A 12,314-nucleotide genomic window follows, 5' to 3' on the forward strand; every position below is an offset into this window, starting at 1 on the left:
GATATCCTTGAACACAAGTAGCATAAATATGGTTATATCTTATAGTGATATATCTTTGTAATCATATGTGAACCATGACCTTTGTTGAATTGTTTGCGCAATGTATTTCAATTGCATTGATTAGCCTAATTTCATGAAACTTAATGTTCCATAGGAACTGAACTTGATTAGCGCAAGGTGTTAGGTTATTCTTTTGGTAGAATTCATACTTGCATTGTTTTACATGTATGTGTGATGAAATCAAGAAATTTGCAGGATATTCTTTCGACTAGGTATCTTAGGGATTTTGATAAAAAGAGATTAAATATCAAGAACATGTTAGTGAATGAAAATGAAATCCTTAACCAATATCTTTATCATCCTTGATTTGCGTGATTATTTTTTCTTGTTTTCTTTTATTTTAGTTTTAATTTCATAAAATCAGAAAATCCCCCCTTGTTCTATTTAGGAAACCGAAACAACATAACATCCCAAGACCTCTCTGTGGGAACGATCCTTTCTTACCCTTGTTATACAATATATTTTGAACAGTGGGAAAGTAATATTATTTTTGACGCATACGACAGCGATCACAAGTCTGGCTTTGTTCTGAACAATAATTTTGTATTCATCTGATTTGTTTTTAGAAAACCACTTTGTACCTACAATGTTGATGCCATCTGGTTTCGGAACACGCTCCCAAACTTCCTTCCTTTCAAACTGATTAAGTTCCTCATGCACTGAGTTTACCCAATCAGGATCATTAAGAGCTTCCTCTATATTTTTTTGGCTCTATTGAAGAAAGAAAGCATGTGTAGTGACAGACATTCTGAAGTTCCCTTCAAGTCACAACTCTGGAACTGGGGTCTCCAATGATATCATATGTAGAATGTCTTTGATGTACCCACTTTGCAGGTTTGTGAGTTTCAGTTTCAGTATTGTTAGGTTGTTCAATAATATTGTCAGTGTCATCTTAATCATCCATATCATAAGTGGTATGAACAACAGCATATTCCTCCTCATTTTGCATTTCTTTGTTAAAAGTTTCCGAATGAGGTAAGTCCGCAACAATATGATTATCTTGACGAAAACCGCTAATATCATCGATAACTACGTTAACTGATTCCATCACGACTTTTGTTCGAAGATTATATACTCTGAAGGCACGACTATCAGAAGCATAACCAAGAAAGATTCCTTCATCACTTTTGGAATCAAAATTTCCTCTTTGGTCTCTGTCCTTAAGTATATATCATTTGCTTCCGAAAACCCTTAAATAGCTCAGATTAGGTTTTCTTCCATACCATAACTCATAAGGGGTATTTAGAGTTTTTGATCTTAGATAAACTCTATTTATGAGATAACATGATGTGAAAACAGCTTCCTCCGAGAAGGTTAATGGTAGATTTTTGCTGTGAAGCATTACTCTAGCCATTTCTTGAATATTCCTATTTTTCCTTTAAGCCACACCGTTTTCCTGAGGTGTAATGGAAGCAGAGAATTGATGAGAAATTCCTAAATCATTACAGTATTCATATACTTTTGTATCTTTGAATCATGTACCACGGTCTCTCCTTACTTTCTTAAGTTTGCGACCTTGTTCATTTTGAATCCTTCTCACAATAATCTTGAACTCCTCAAGAGTGTCATTTTTGTGCTTAAGGAAAGCAACCCAAGTGAACCTGGTGTAATCATCTACCATTACTAAAGCATATTTCTTTCCACTAACAGTTGCATGTTGGATAAGACCAAAAAGACATGAATAAGATCGAGAGGAGAACGAGCGGCTATATCTCGAGAAAGTTTGCGTGGGACTTTTCTTTGTTTACCCTTTTGACAAGCTCCACGTACACCTTCTACTTTAGAATTTATTTTGGGAACACCTCTGACAAGTTCACGATTAATGAGCTTACCCAGCATTCGGTAGTTGATGTGACCAAACCGTTCATGTCATAAATGATTCGACTCTACCTTGGTCAGGTTATAGTATAGATTAGACTGTATAACAAGGAGATAACAATTATTCATACTTTCTGTCCTCGAAAGATTATTTTTCCGGACTTATCTTCAATATCACAACCTCCCATATTGAAAATAACCTTATGACCTTTGTCACAAATTTGACTTACTGAAAGAAGATTAGCTTTCATAACTTTGACATAAACAACATCATGAATTTCAGGAATACTTGGAAGTTTGATAATTCCCTTTTTTCTGATAAGGCAGCTGCTTCCATCCCCGAAAGTTACAGATCCTCTTTTATAGTTTTCTGTCTTTTATAAACCAAGAGAGATCACCTGTCATATGTCTACTATAGCCACTATCTAAAAACCATTGGAAGTTGGTTTTGAGTGCAAAATCTCCCAGACATCTTTCAACGGGTTCTTTACTATGAACAGAATTATCAATTTGTTTTTAAATTCTGTATCAGGAGGATTTGTAAAGTTTCTAAATAGTTGTTTAGCTTGGTTAATCAGAATTTTTGCATAACAAATCTTCTGATTCAAGACTTTACTTCCTTTTAGAAGAGGTCCTATGTTATGATTGTTCTTATTTGGTTGTAAATTCTCAGACGTCAGAGTTGAACATTGATGAGACTTCTTCTCATGAAGTTCCAAGGGTTCCTTTACCAGTCCTCTATCAAGTAAGATATTGCTGATGTCTTCAGCATGTGACCGGTTACGTTTTACCTTTTCTCTTAACATCTTAAGTAGTACCAAACAACCCTCTTCTACATCAAACAAATTGTATTGTAGAGTACTCAAGTTTATTGTTACGTTATTTGAATCAGACATGAATTCAAACCTTATAGGTTGGATCGCACCAAACATAAATTTTTAGAGTAGGAAATACCAATAGGTCCTACAAATAATATATTAGAGGGAGTCTAGTCCAGTTGACCTAGTCAACTGTCTGTTTGGTCCTTTTTGGAAATATATATTATAGTTTGGTCATAGAAATAATGATTTGGTCCTAGGGTGACGTCATGGATGATGTAATTGTCATCTTGTAGTGACAAAAATACCCTTTTGGGTCCATATATAAACAAAAAAAGAGAAGAAAATATCTTATTTCCAGATTTATTTTCTCTCTCTTCTTTATTTTCAGATTTACATTCTCTCTCTTCTTTATTTCCAGATCTAGTTTTTTCTTCTCCCCATTTTTTTCTCTGCTCATGATGAAGAAGATGAAGATGATGATAAACGACGATGTTTTTTGGCTCTTTTTTATCTGCTAATGTTGTTGTGGATGATGATGATGATGAAGACGATAAAGAAGATGATGATAGTGAAGTTTTTGCGTTTCTTTTTTCGTTTTTTGTTGATTTTCTGCTGCTGTTGAAGATGAGGAAGATGATAAATGCGATGAAGATGATGTTGTTGGTGCCAAAGACGATGATGATGATTTAGTTTTTGAAGAAGATGTAATTTTTGTGTCTCTTTTTTCGTCTCTACTGTTTTATGTTGTTATTGAACATGATGAATACGATATTGTTGGTGTTGTTTTGAAGACTATGATGTTTGTTGCTACTGTTGAAGACGACGGAAGAGTTTTTATCAGGAGTTCATTTCTGGAATGAACTCTGTTTTTTTAGCTTTTTATATGGAGTTCATTTCTGGAATGAACTCTGTTTTTTTTAGCTTTTTATATGGAGTTCATTTCTGGAATGAACTTTGTTTTTTAGCTCACTACACCATTTTCCCGGATTAGAAACGGCTGCCTGCAGTTGCAAAAGGGACTTGCAACAGCAGACAACCGTCGCGAAACGTAGCGTTGCATGTTTTTGCAACAGCTCTAAAGCCGTTGCGAAATTTTTTTCGCAACGGTTTTCGCTTCACTCAGGTGTGTTTTCGGCTTTGCAACGGCTTTGGCAGTTGCGAATAGGTTTAGCAACTGTTGACAGCTCTTGCTATATTTTTGTCGCAACAGCTTCAAGCAGTTGCGAAATTTTGAACCAAAAAAACTTAGAACGGGTAAACTTATCTGAACCCGGTTTTATTGTTCTGTATCTAAATATAGCAACCGTTTCCTACCGTTGCTAAAATTTTGCAACAGGAATAGAAGTCAAGTCAACTTGTCGTTGACCTAGTCAAGAGTTCCCTGCGACATTTTCAGGCCAAATCCTACTGAGAGACACATCGACTGCGCACTGAACAAAGAAGTCCTCTATTACTAATAACAAATTCAGATTACTAGCAAAAAAATAATCTGTAAACATGTTTCTAAAGATGATAAGTACAACCAAAAAAATGTCTTTAAGTTCATATATGACTAATTGTAAAAAATAGGACAAAGACCTTAATCTTAGGGTTGTTCTTTAGCAGACCTGGCTGGGTACCAAGCTCAATCACATGCAGTTTTGATGGAATTCACCCAGCATTGGTGGTCTTCGTGACAAAACAGATGTGAGTATAAGGATTGTTCATTCCCAAGAATCTGTGCACGATATGCAAAGATCAGAACCAAATATGAACGAAGATAGTAAGCACTGTGCAAATGAAAACTATATACCTAATTGCAGCTACAATTTTGAGAAAAAAGCCAAAAACACTCCAATGACTTCCTGCAGAAAAAAACAATATACGCTAGTTAAGGTATGTCTCTCAAATTCACATTAATGACAAGCAATTGATATACTAATAAAGATGAAGTATCAAAGAAAAAAATATACACAAGTTAAGATTTAGGATGATGGATTCCAAATGTGGTATGTCTAGATCAGTTTAGCATCATCAGAAGTTATACACATAACACAAGTAACAGATCAGTTCAGATTTACTACTGGTTAAGGACTATGTATTCACCTCTATCAGTAATCGCTATAGCAGGTACAAGCAGTAGCCACCTCGTCTAGCTGCTCCGTTAAACCAATTCACATGGCTTACAGAGCATGACGATGGTGATGCATCATTGTTGATTCATTTGATGGTGTCGCCTGAGCACTTTGCATCCCATCTTGCTCATTTGCATTTGTCGCTCATATGCTAATAAGTTGGTTCGCTACGCCACAAGCATTGCAAATACATAAATCCACTGGTCAGAGATTCAGTTTAAGCTTTCAACAATGATTGTCTGCAAGAAACTTAGTGAATCAAAGAAGTACAAAATGAAATAGATTAATCTCACCAGTAAAATCAGTGAAAGCAATCTAGTCTTCCTTACCATTTAAATCAGTCCATGGGACAAGGGACTAACCTAAATAGGCTCCGGGGATATATAAACTGAAGGTCATTCGCGAAGTGTTAACGAATTCACTACAGAAACAGGTTTCTTAATCATCAAATATCTATAATGTTTCCATGTCAATTCGTTTAACTTAACTTTCCCCACCTTGTAACCTATTTCTCTCTTTCTTTCTTTCTCTCAGTATAAATCTAACAACATCTAACAACCACATTAACATGAGATGCCCACTGCAATTCTGCATACATTAACTAAACTGGAAGCAGTATTATTATTAACGACGACTAACTGCACAACATTGGATACATGATCATGTGATTCAGATACTACTTGATAGTTAATACTAAGTAACAAATTATTTATAGATCCTTAAGAAATAATTTAAATAATTTCGATGCAATGAGCAACTTGCAACTAATTTTGGATTTCTTATTGTTTGTTTGTTGCTAATACTAGTCTAATGCTACTACTACCTTATCAAGGATGACATCTCACCATTCTGAAGTAGAGAGAAGTGATCTCAGTTCCGTAATAATACCACCCTGCCATGTGAATTCTGTAAGAAAAAGGAAAATGATTAAAACGAAGCTAAAATCTATAAATGAAATTCCAAAGTTCTAAATCATCAAGGAGTTTCTCTTATTCAGGATTCAGAACAACAATCTTGCTTACCCCGTAAACATCCAAAAACCTATAGATACATAAGCATGTCATTTCATTGAGCAATTGCAATAGCTAATGGATAACAAAATAGAGTATAGGACGGATAATGACAACCCTCTAACCAATTCTGGTACCAACCCTACTAAATGCTCATGTCCTATGAGAACAACAAAAGAAACACAAGTGCTCAAGTAAGCTGTTACCTCGGATCAACATCCTATAAGCAACAAATGAAGTCCCTAATCGTCAGGAGATGAGTGATGTTCATAGATATACCCTATTACAGATACCAAATTGAGCTATTGAAGTAATCTATTAGTGGCATTTTCTTCCCTGAAGTCTAACACCAAGCGGAGAGAAAGGTCCGGGGATTAAAGAAGACAGCTGAAACATCAAATGCTGCAGTCTAAATTTAACACAACCAGCTAGCTAATATGATTGAGACTTCTTCGAATAAAACCTCACGGTGTTACGAGTTCCCAAACCGACAAACATTGATGCAAGAATATTAAGAAAAAATGATTACAGAAACAGATGACTTGGTCATTCTATAATGTTTCTATGTCAATTCGGACAACTTAACTTCCCCACCTTGTAACCTATTTCTCTCTTTCTTTCTCACAGTATAACTCCAATATACCATATAATTTCAGTTGTTATATTGATAATCAAACTCTACATTTCGTAATTGATTACAATCAGTAAATGTTGCTACTGTTACCTTTTCAAGGTGGATCAAATCTAAAAATCCCGGAACAACGAGAGAGTCATATGAAGAAGTGTATTTGCTTCTTCATTCATCGCATCCAGTGCCCTCGGCTGCTTAATCTCTTCCTGCCATTTCTCAATCTGTTCCTTGTGAATTATTTTTAAAAAAAATTGAAGAAAAAAACATAAACTAAAATCTAGACTTGGACAAATTTTCCACCCAGTTAAGCTATGAGAAATACTTACTACGTGTCAGTAACAAATGCAGTAAATAACCAGTTGATCTCCATTAGATCTATTCTTCAGAACCTTTAGAATATAAATAAACAATATTGTAAGTCCAATGACACACAGAGGGGTGAAAATGTCTGGGTGGATTCTTTCTTAGCCTCTTCCTCGGTTTCTTTTGAAGAGAACATATTCTCAGCTTCCAGTCTTTCCTGTACTCAAAGAAGCGTGATAATCAGAAAATAGATCCACAGTCCAATACCACAATACCTAAAGGTTGTGCACAATACTAGGACAAAACAATCACCAGAATACAACATTATTAAAATCCATCTAAAAGGATGATTTGAAGTCAAACCCCGATTAGCCCATCTTTCACCAAAGTAATCAACAACAAAAACAAAATCGATAAATAATTACAGGAAAAGGGGGTTTTCAGGAGAAACAAAACTTACATACTTTAGTGACCAGACCATATGTACCAAAAACTTCGCTAAGGTCATCCTCAAAACGTTGATCTGTTTCACTGACTTGTTTGAGCTGAAGTAGCCTTCCCATCTTGATGATCTTCCGCCATTTTTCTTTTCTGCTCAGGGATTAAGGCTCGTTTTCTCTACAATGAACTACAATGAACTGACTTGCGATGTTAGTACAATTGACCACGCAAAGGTTTAAGGGATTTGAATACGAATACAAACTTTGATGCATAATTCAGCTATATTGACTTCGGAAAGAATATATCACCTGCTGGCCACATTAAATGACACAAATGATTGGAAGTGAAACTTAAGCCTTCCATCTTCACCCTGAGATTTCGCATCATGCTTAGCATCAAGAAGAATCTCCAAGAAGACGGTTATATATAATTAATATTTGCTGAATCTTGCGACTTCACAAACCCAAGGGTCAAAACTTTTATTTCTGAACTCCTGCGTATCTTAGGATAACTCAGTGATAGAAACATGACAACTTACTTAAAAAATGTGGCTATCACTTAAAGAACTGAGAGGGAAGACATCAAGACGAGGTTGAAGATAATAGGTTAACTCAGAGTACTTTAATAAAGATTATGGGATTAATTTGAAATATCGTTCTTACTCTCCAAAATATTTGTAATGATAATTGTCAATTGTTGGATAAACCGTACCTTCCTCCTCAAGAGTTGCAAGAGATTCCCTGTCAAGAAGAAAGAAGGAAAAGTGGGTTAAACAGTCTTCTGAAGTGTCTGCGAGATCAGGAGAAAGAGAGAGTTACTTTACTTTCACCACTTGAACTTTAAGGTGTTCCGCCAGTTCATCCATATGCACCCCATTTTCTCGTGCCCTGAGAAACAATAATTAGTTGTATAGAATGAAACGTAACTAAAACTATTTAGAAATCTACAAATGCTCTTCAGAATTGGACAGCTTTAGTAACATAGATCCTTATAAAATAGTCAATACTCAAAATCAGATCAAAAAAAGAGGTTTAAGTTTTGTTTCCAACTCACATGTACGCAGGTACGGAAAAAATGTCAAGGAGCTTTTGTTTGATTTCAGCAAAACTAGGTTGCGAAGAGAACTGCAACCATAAACAAATATGTAAAGCAACTAACATACCAAAACAGGATATTGACACCACACAATCAGTTCATGGTCTTGAGATACTGCAATCTAACAAATGTAAAATATCAAAAGAAAGTAACTCTTTAGAAGAAAATGTTCCGGAATCTGGATTGCAGTTCTGGTTCTAAGGTTATATTCTACCAACTCGTCCAAAAATATAACATCTGGAAGATTGTATTTATAAAGTTTCATTCTATTGAAAGTCGACTCTCGAAGAGCTTGCGGCTATGGCATGGATATAGCATATGACTAATGGTGAATGTTCAAAAGGGCGTGCTTGGTTCAAAAGCAAACTCTAGAATTAAAATACAACCAAACAACCATTACTAATCCACCTTTACCATGCTTCCAATTTACATGACAATTGCGTTTTGACCCATTTTATATTACACAAGTTCCGAACAAGCGATACTACCAACCAGGAAAGATCATGAAACCCCACAAGTTCGAACAACACTTAACAAATGTATAATAGTTACACCATCTGTAGTTTATAAATAATAATTAAATTTGAGAACAAATGCAAACAATTTTGTACACAACCATTTAAGACAAGGATTCAAAGATTGAGTCACAAAAATCGTCCGAATGCGAACTGATACAAGCTATGAGAGCGTCCAATATGATTGAAAATCATAATAAGATTTGAACGCACCTAACAGAAATCCTCCAAGTGTTTCTTACCCTGGAAACCTTTCAAGTGCCCTTGAATTTACGCAAATGTTCCATTTCTAATATCAACAACAAATACACAATTAACATACCTTCATGTCTAATAAATTTAACGAATACAAGTAAAATTGGATATTAACTAGAATAGGAAGTTCAAATTTGAAACATCACACTTATAATAACCCCCACGGTCAACTGGTTCATCCCATACCTGTAAGAGAAGTACATTCAACAAATCAGTTCAAAACCACAATCTACAACAGTTACTGGATTCTTGTGTGTATATAACATAATGCGCATTAGACTTTCAGATGCCTAATTATACAAGAACATAAAATCCAATTAAAGTGAAGGAAATCATATAAGTACAGAGAAAACTTACTCCCAAAAATGTTAATATTAGGGATTCAACGATTGTGCAGCCTGCAAACAACAAAATTTTCCCATTTGATAGATCCCTAAAATTCACATCACCACCAGCATCGATCAAAGCAGAAACAAACCATCAACTTACCAATGAAGAGACGTAATCTAGGTTTTTTTTACAATTACCAATTGCTTTAGACAACATAGAATTACTCTTGATTATTGTTGATAATCCTCATCGCCTATTCTTCATCGATTCAGACTCCAAGAACCGATGTTGTTGATGAATCTTCGTTTTCATTTGGCCTTGATGAAGATAATAGAGAAAAGATGATGTTGTTGATAAATCTCCTCTTTTCAGTTGGTGTTGATGAAGAGAATTGAGATGAGGCGCTGTTGAAACGAGAGGAAGATGGAGGCAGCTGCTGCTCGATGAAAAATAAGATAAGGGAGTTAGGGTTTGGATGTATGATAGCGAAGAAAGGGTAGAATAAAACTAGTGTTCCCACCCACACAACCGGATCGCACGCGTACAATTCTGGTGTTACCTTGCACACAAGCAGGCAGCACATGTGATATGGTCAGTCGTTGCGAATTCCAACTGAGCCAAAAATTTCGCAACGGCTGACTGCAATTATAAATTTCGCAACTGCTATAAACAGTTGCGAAGTATAGAGCAGTCGCAAAATCAGTTGCGAATTCGCAACTGCGTAAGAGCTGTTGCAAATTTTAGTTGTTCCGGAAAAATGGTGTAGTGGCTTTTTATATGGAGTTCATTTATGGAATGAACTCTGTTTTTTTAGCTTTTTATATGGAGTTCATTTCTGGAATGAACTCTGGTTTTTTTAGGTGATTTCTGAAAAGTAAGTAGAAAAAAACAGGAGTTCATTTTGAAGAATGAACTGCTACAAAAAAAAAAAATAAGTAGAAATTAACACGGAAGGGTACTTTTGTCCATTTAATATTCTTAAATAATTATGGACCAAAAGTAAACGCGTTTTCCCAAAGGACTAAACAGACATGGGACCACCTAAGAAAGGACCAAACGATATTTTTCCCATTTTTTAGATCTTTCATGTTTGCCCGCTCTGATACCAATCGAAAAGACGAGGGTACCCAAATACACCACAATCTTTTATTTATCAACCTATAAGTTCTCTACCGAATGTGATCGTCTATGGACAGAGTCGAGACAATACAACAAATTCGATTCACACTTCGTGTGATCGTCTATGGATACGGGATCGAGATAATACAACAACAAGGTCACTTGTATGATTGAATATGAATACAAGATCGAGACGATACGACAACAAAGTGTGCACTTGATAATAGGTTCGGTAATAACCGAAACTCTATAGGATCAATATCAAACCGAAACTCTATAGGATCAATATCAAGTGTTACGGAATTAACGTACAAGTGCAATTTACTTTAATTATAATAAAACAATTATAATGCGGAATAATAAAGTAAATGGCACAGTAAGATTTTGTTAACCAGGAAACCACAAATGCAGAAAAACCCAGGGACCTAATCCAATTTTGAATAATCTCATAATTAAGCCGCTATACAAAATCTAATACCAACTTCGTATAGTTGAGACCAAGCAGACTACCCCTAGTTATTTAGTTTCGTCAGTATCCCTGCGCCTTCGACTTCTAAAGTCATGCACGTGAATAGCAAGTTCTTTGGATCGTATTCCAAACAGTAAAGGAAGAATCTGTTTGGTAACCACTCTAATCAATCTTGCTAGAAGATATGTGATGAGTTGTTGACAAAGGCTCTTATGTTTAATCTAATAAACTCCTTTTTCTGGTTAGATCAATCTAAATATTGATTACCGAAATAATCAAGTTTTAGATTCGCAATCAATCAATATAGATCTCAAGGAAAAACTATAAAGCGATGTCGATCTCACGCAACTAATAAATCAAATCTATCAAAGATAAACTGATTCTAGTTGGATCACAGCCGATCAAGGTTTGTGCACTAACTACAAGATACGAAAACTAATAAGAATTCTTTTTCGTATTCAAATCTTCTATTGCCTTCAAATACCTGCACAACAACACTTGAATCCTCTTGTGATCAATCACGCACAGAACGAAGTCTGTTAACAGTGGATTATCACAAGATGTCTTTAGATCCGAAGATGGTTCTAAAGATCCCGTCAATACTTTGATCTAGTTGCAACAATAAATAAATCGGGTGCGACTAAAGTTGCAACAACCGCTAGTCAATCAAATCAATAATCGAAAACTAATAACACTGCAATTATCTAGTTTCCCACCAACGGTACTCGTAGAGCTTCTTGATCCCACATAGAGTCTTTAAACGAGCGGTCGTAATAGATTTAGCCTAATTATGGTACTTTCCTCTCCGAATAGACGGCTCCACCAGAAACTGCAAGAAATGAACTTTGCCTAGCTCTTACGATAGTTTGTAAGACAACAAGGAAATTCCAAAACCGAAAATATTCTCAAGATATGCATTAAAGTACCTAAATTCGGTTTTCCTATTTCCAATTAATGTTAACCAACATTTTCGAAAACTCTCATATAAAAACTTCTATTATTAGTTTAGCACATTAACTAATAATATTTTCCAGAGGATATGCTTTAATTGCTAGTAATTAAAACATATATAATGAAAATCATAATTAAATATTTTTCACTTTTTCGGACCAAGGATTAACTTGAGTATCAAGGAATATCTTTGAACAATAAATGATTAGATTTATGTACATGTTTAAATATGTCGACATTTGGAAGCTTCTCAACTTGACAAACCCAAAACCCTAATTCACACACACCATGAAGAAATATGTGAACCATGGTTATTGGTTTTGTACAAGGAACCGATTAAACCATCATTCCAAAATATATTGTGACCGGTTATAACATGATT

The 12,314-nt window shown here is 35.2% G+C and overlaps 1 long non-coding RNA gene across 1 annotated transcript; it reads right to left on the reverse strand.

Moving 5' to 3' along the window:
• Positions 1-8,029: 8,029 nt before the first annotated feature.
• Positions 8,030-9,545, reverse strand: LOC113334440. The gene is made up of 4 exons (XR_003352799.1): positions 9,421-9,545; positions 9,022-9,249; positions 8,252-8,322; positions 8,030-8,085 (listed from the first exon to the last, which is right to left on the reverse strand). It is a non-coding gene; the product is annotated as an uncharacterized LOC113334440 (long non-coding RNA).
• Positions 9,546-12,314: the final 2,769 nt, after the last annotated feature.

Source organism: Papaver somniferum, chromosome 1 (assembly GCF_003573695.1).
Source record: "Papaver somniferum cultivar HN1 chromosome 1, ASM357369v1, whole genome shotgun sequence".
In the NCBI taxonomy this organism is placed as follows: Eukaryota; Viridiplantae; Streptophyta; class Magnoliopsida; order Ranunculales; family Papaveraceae; genus Papaver; species Papaver somniferum.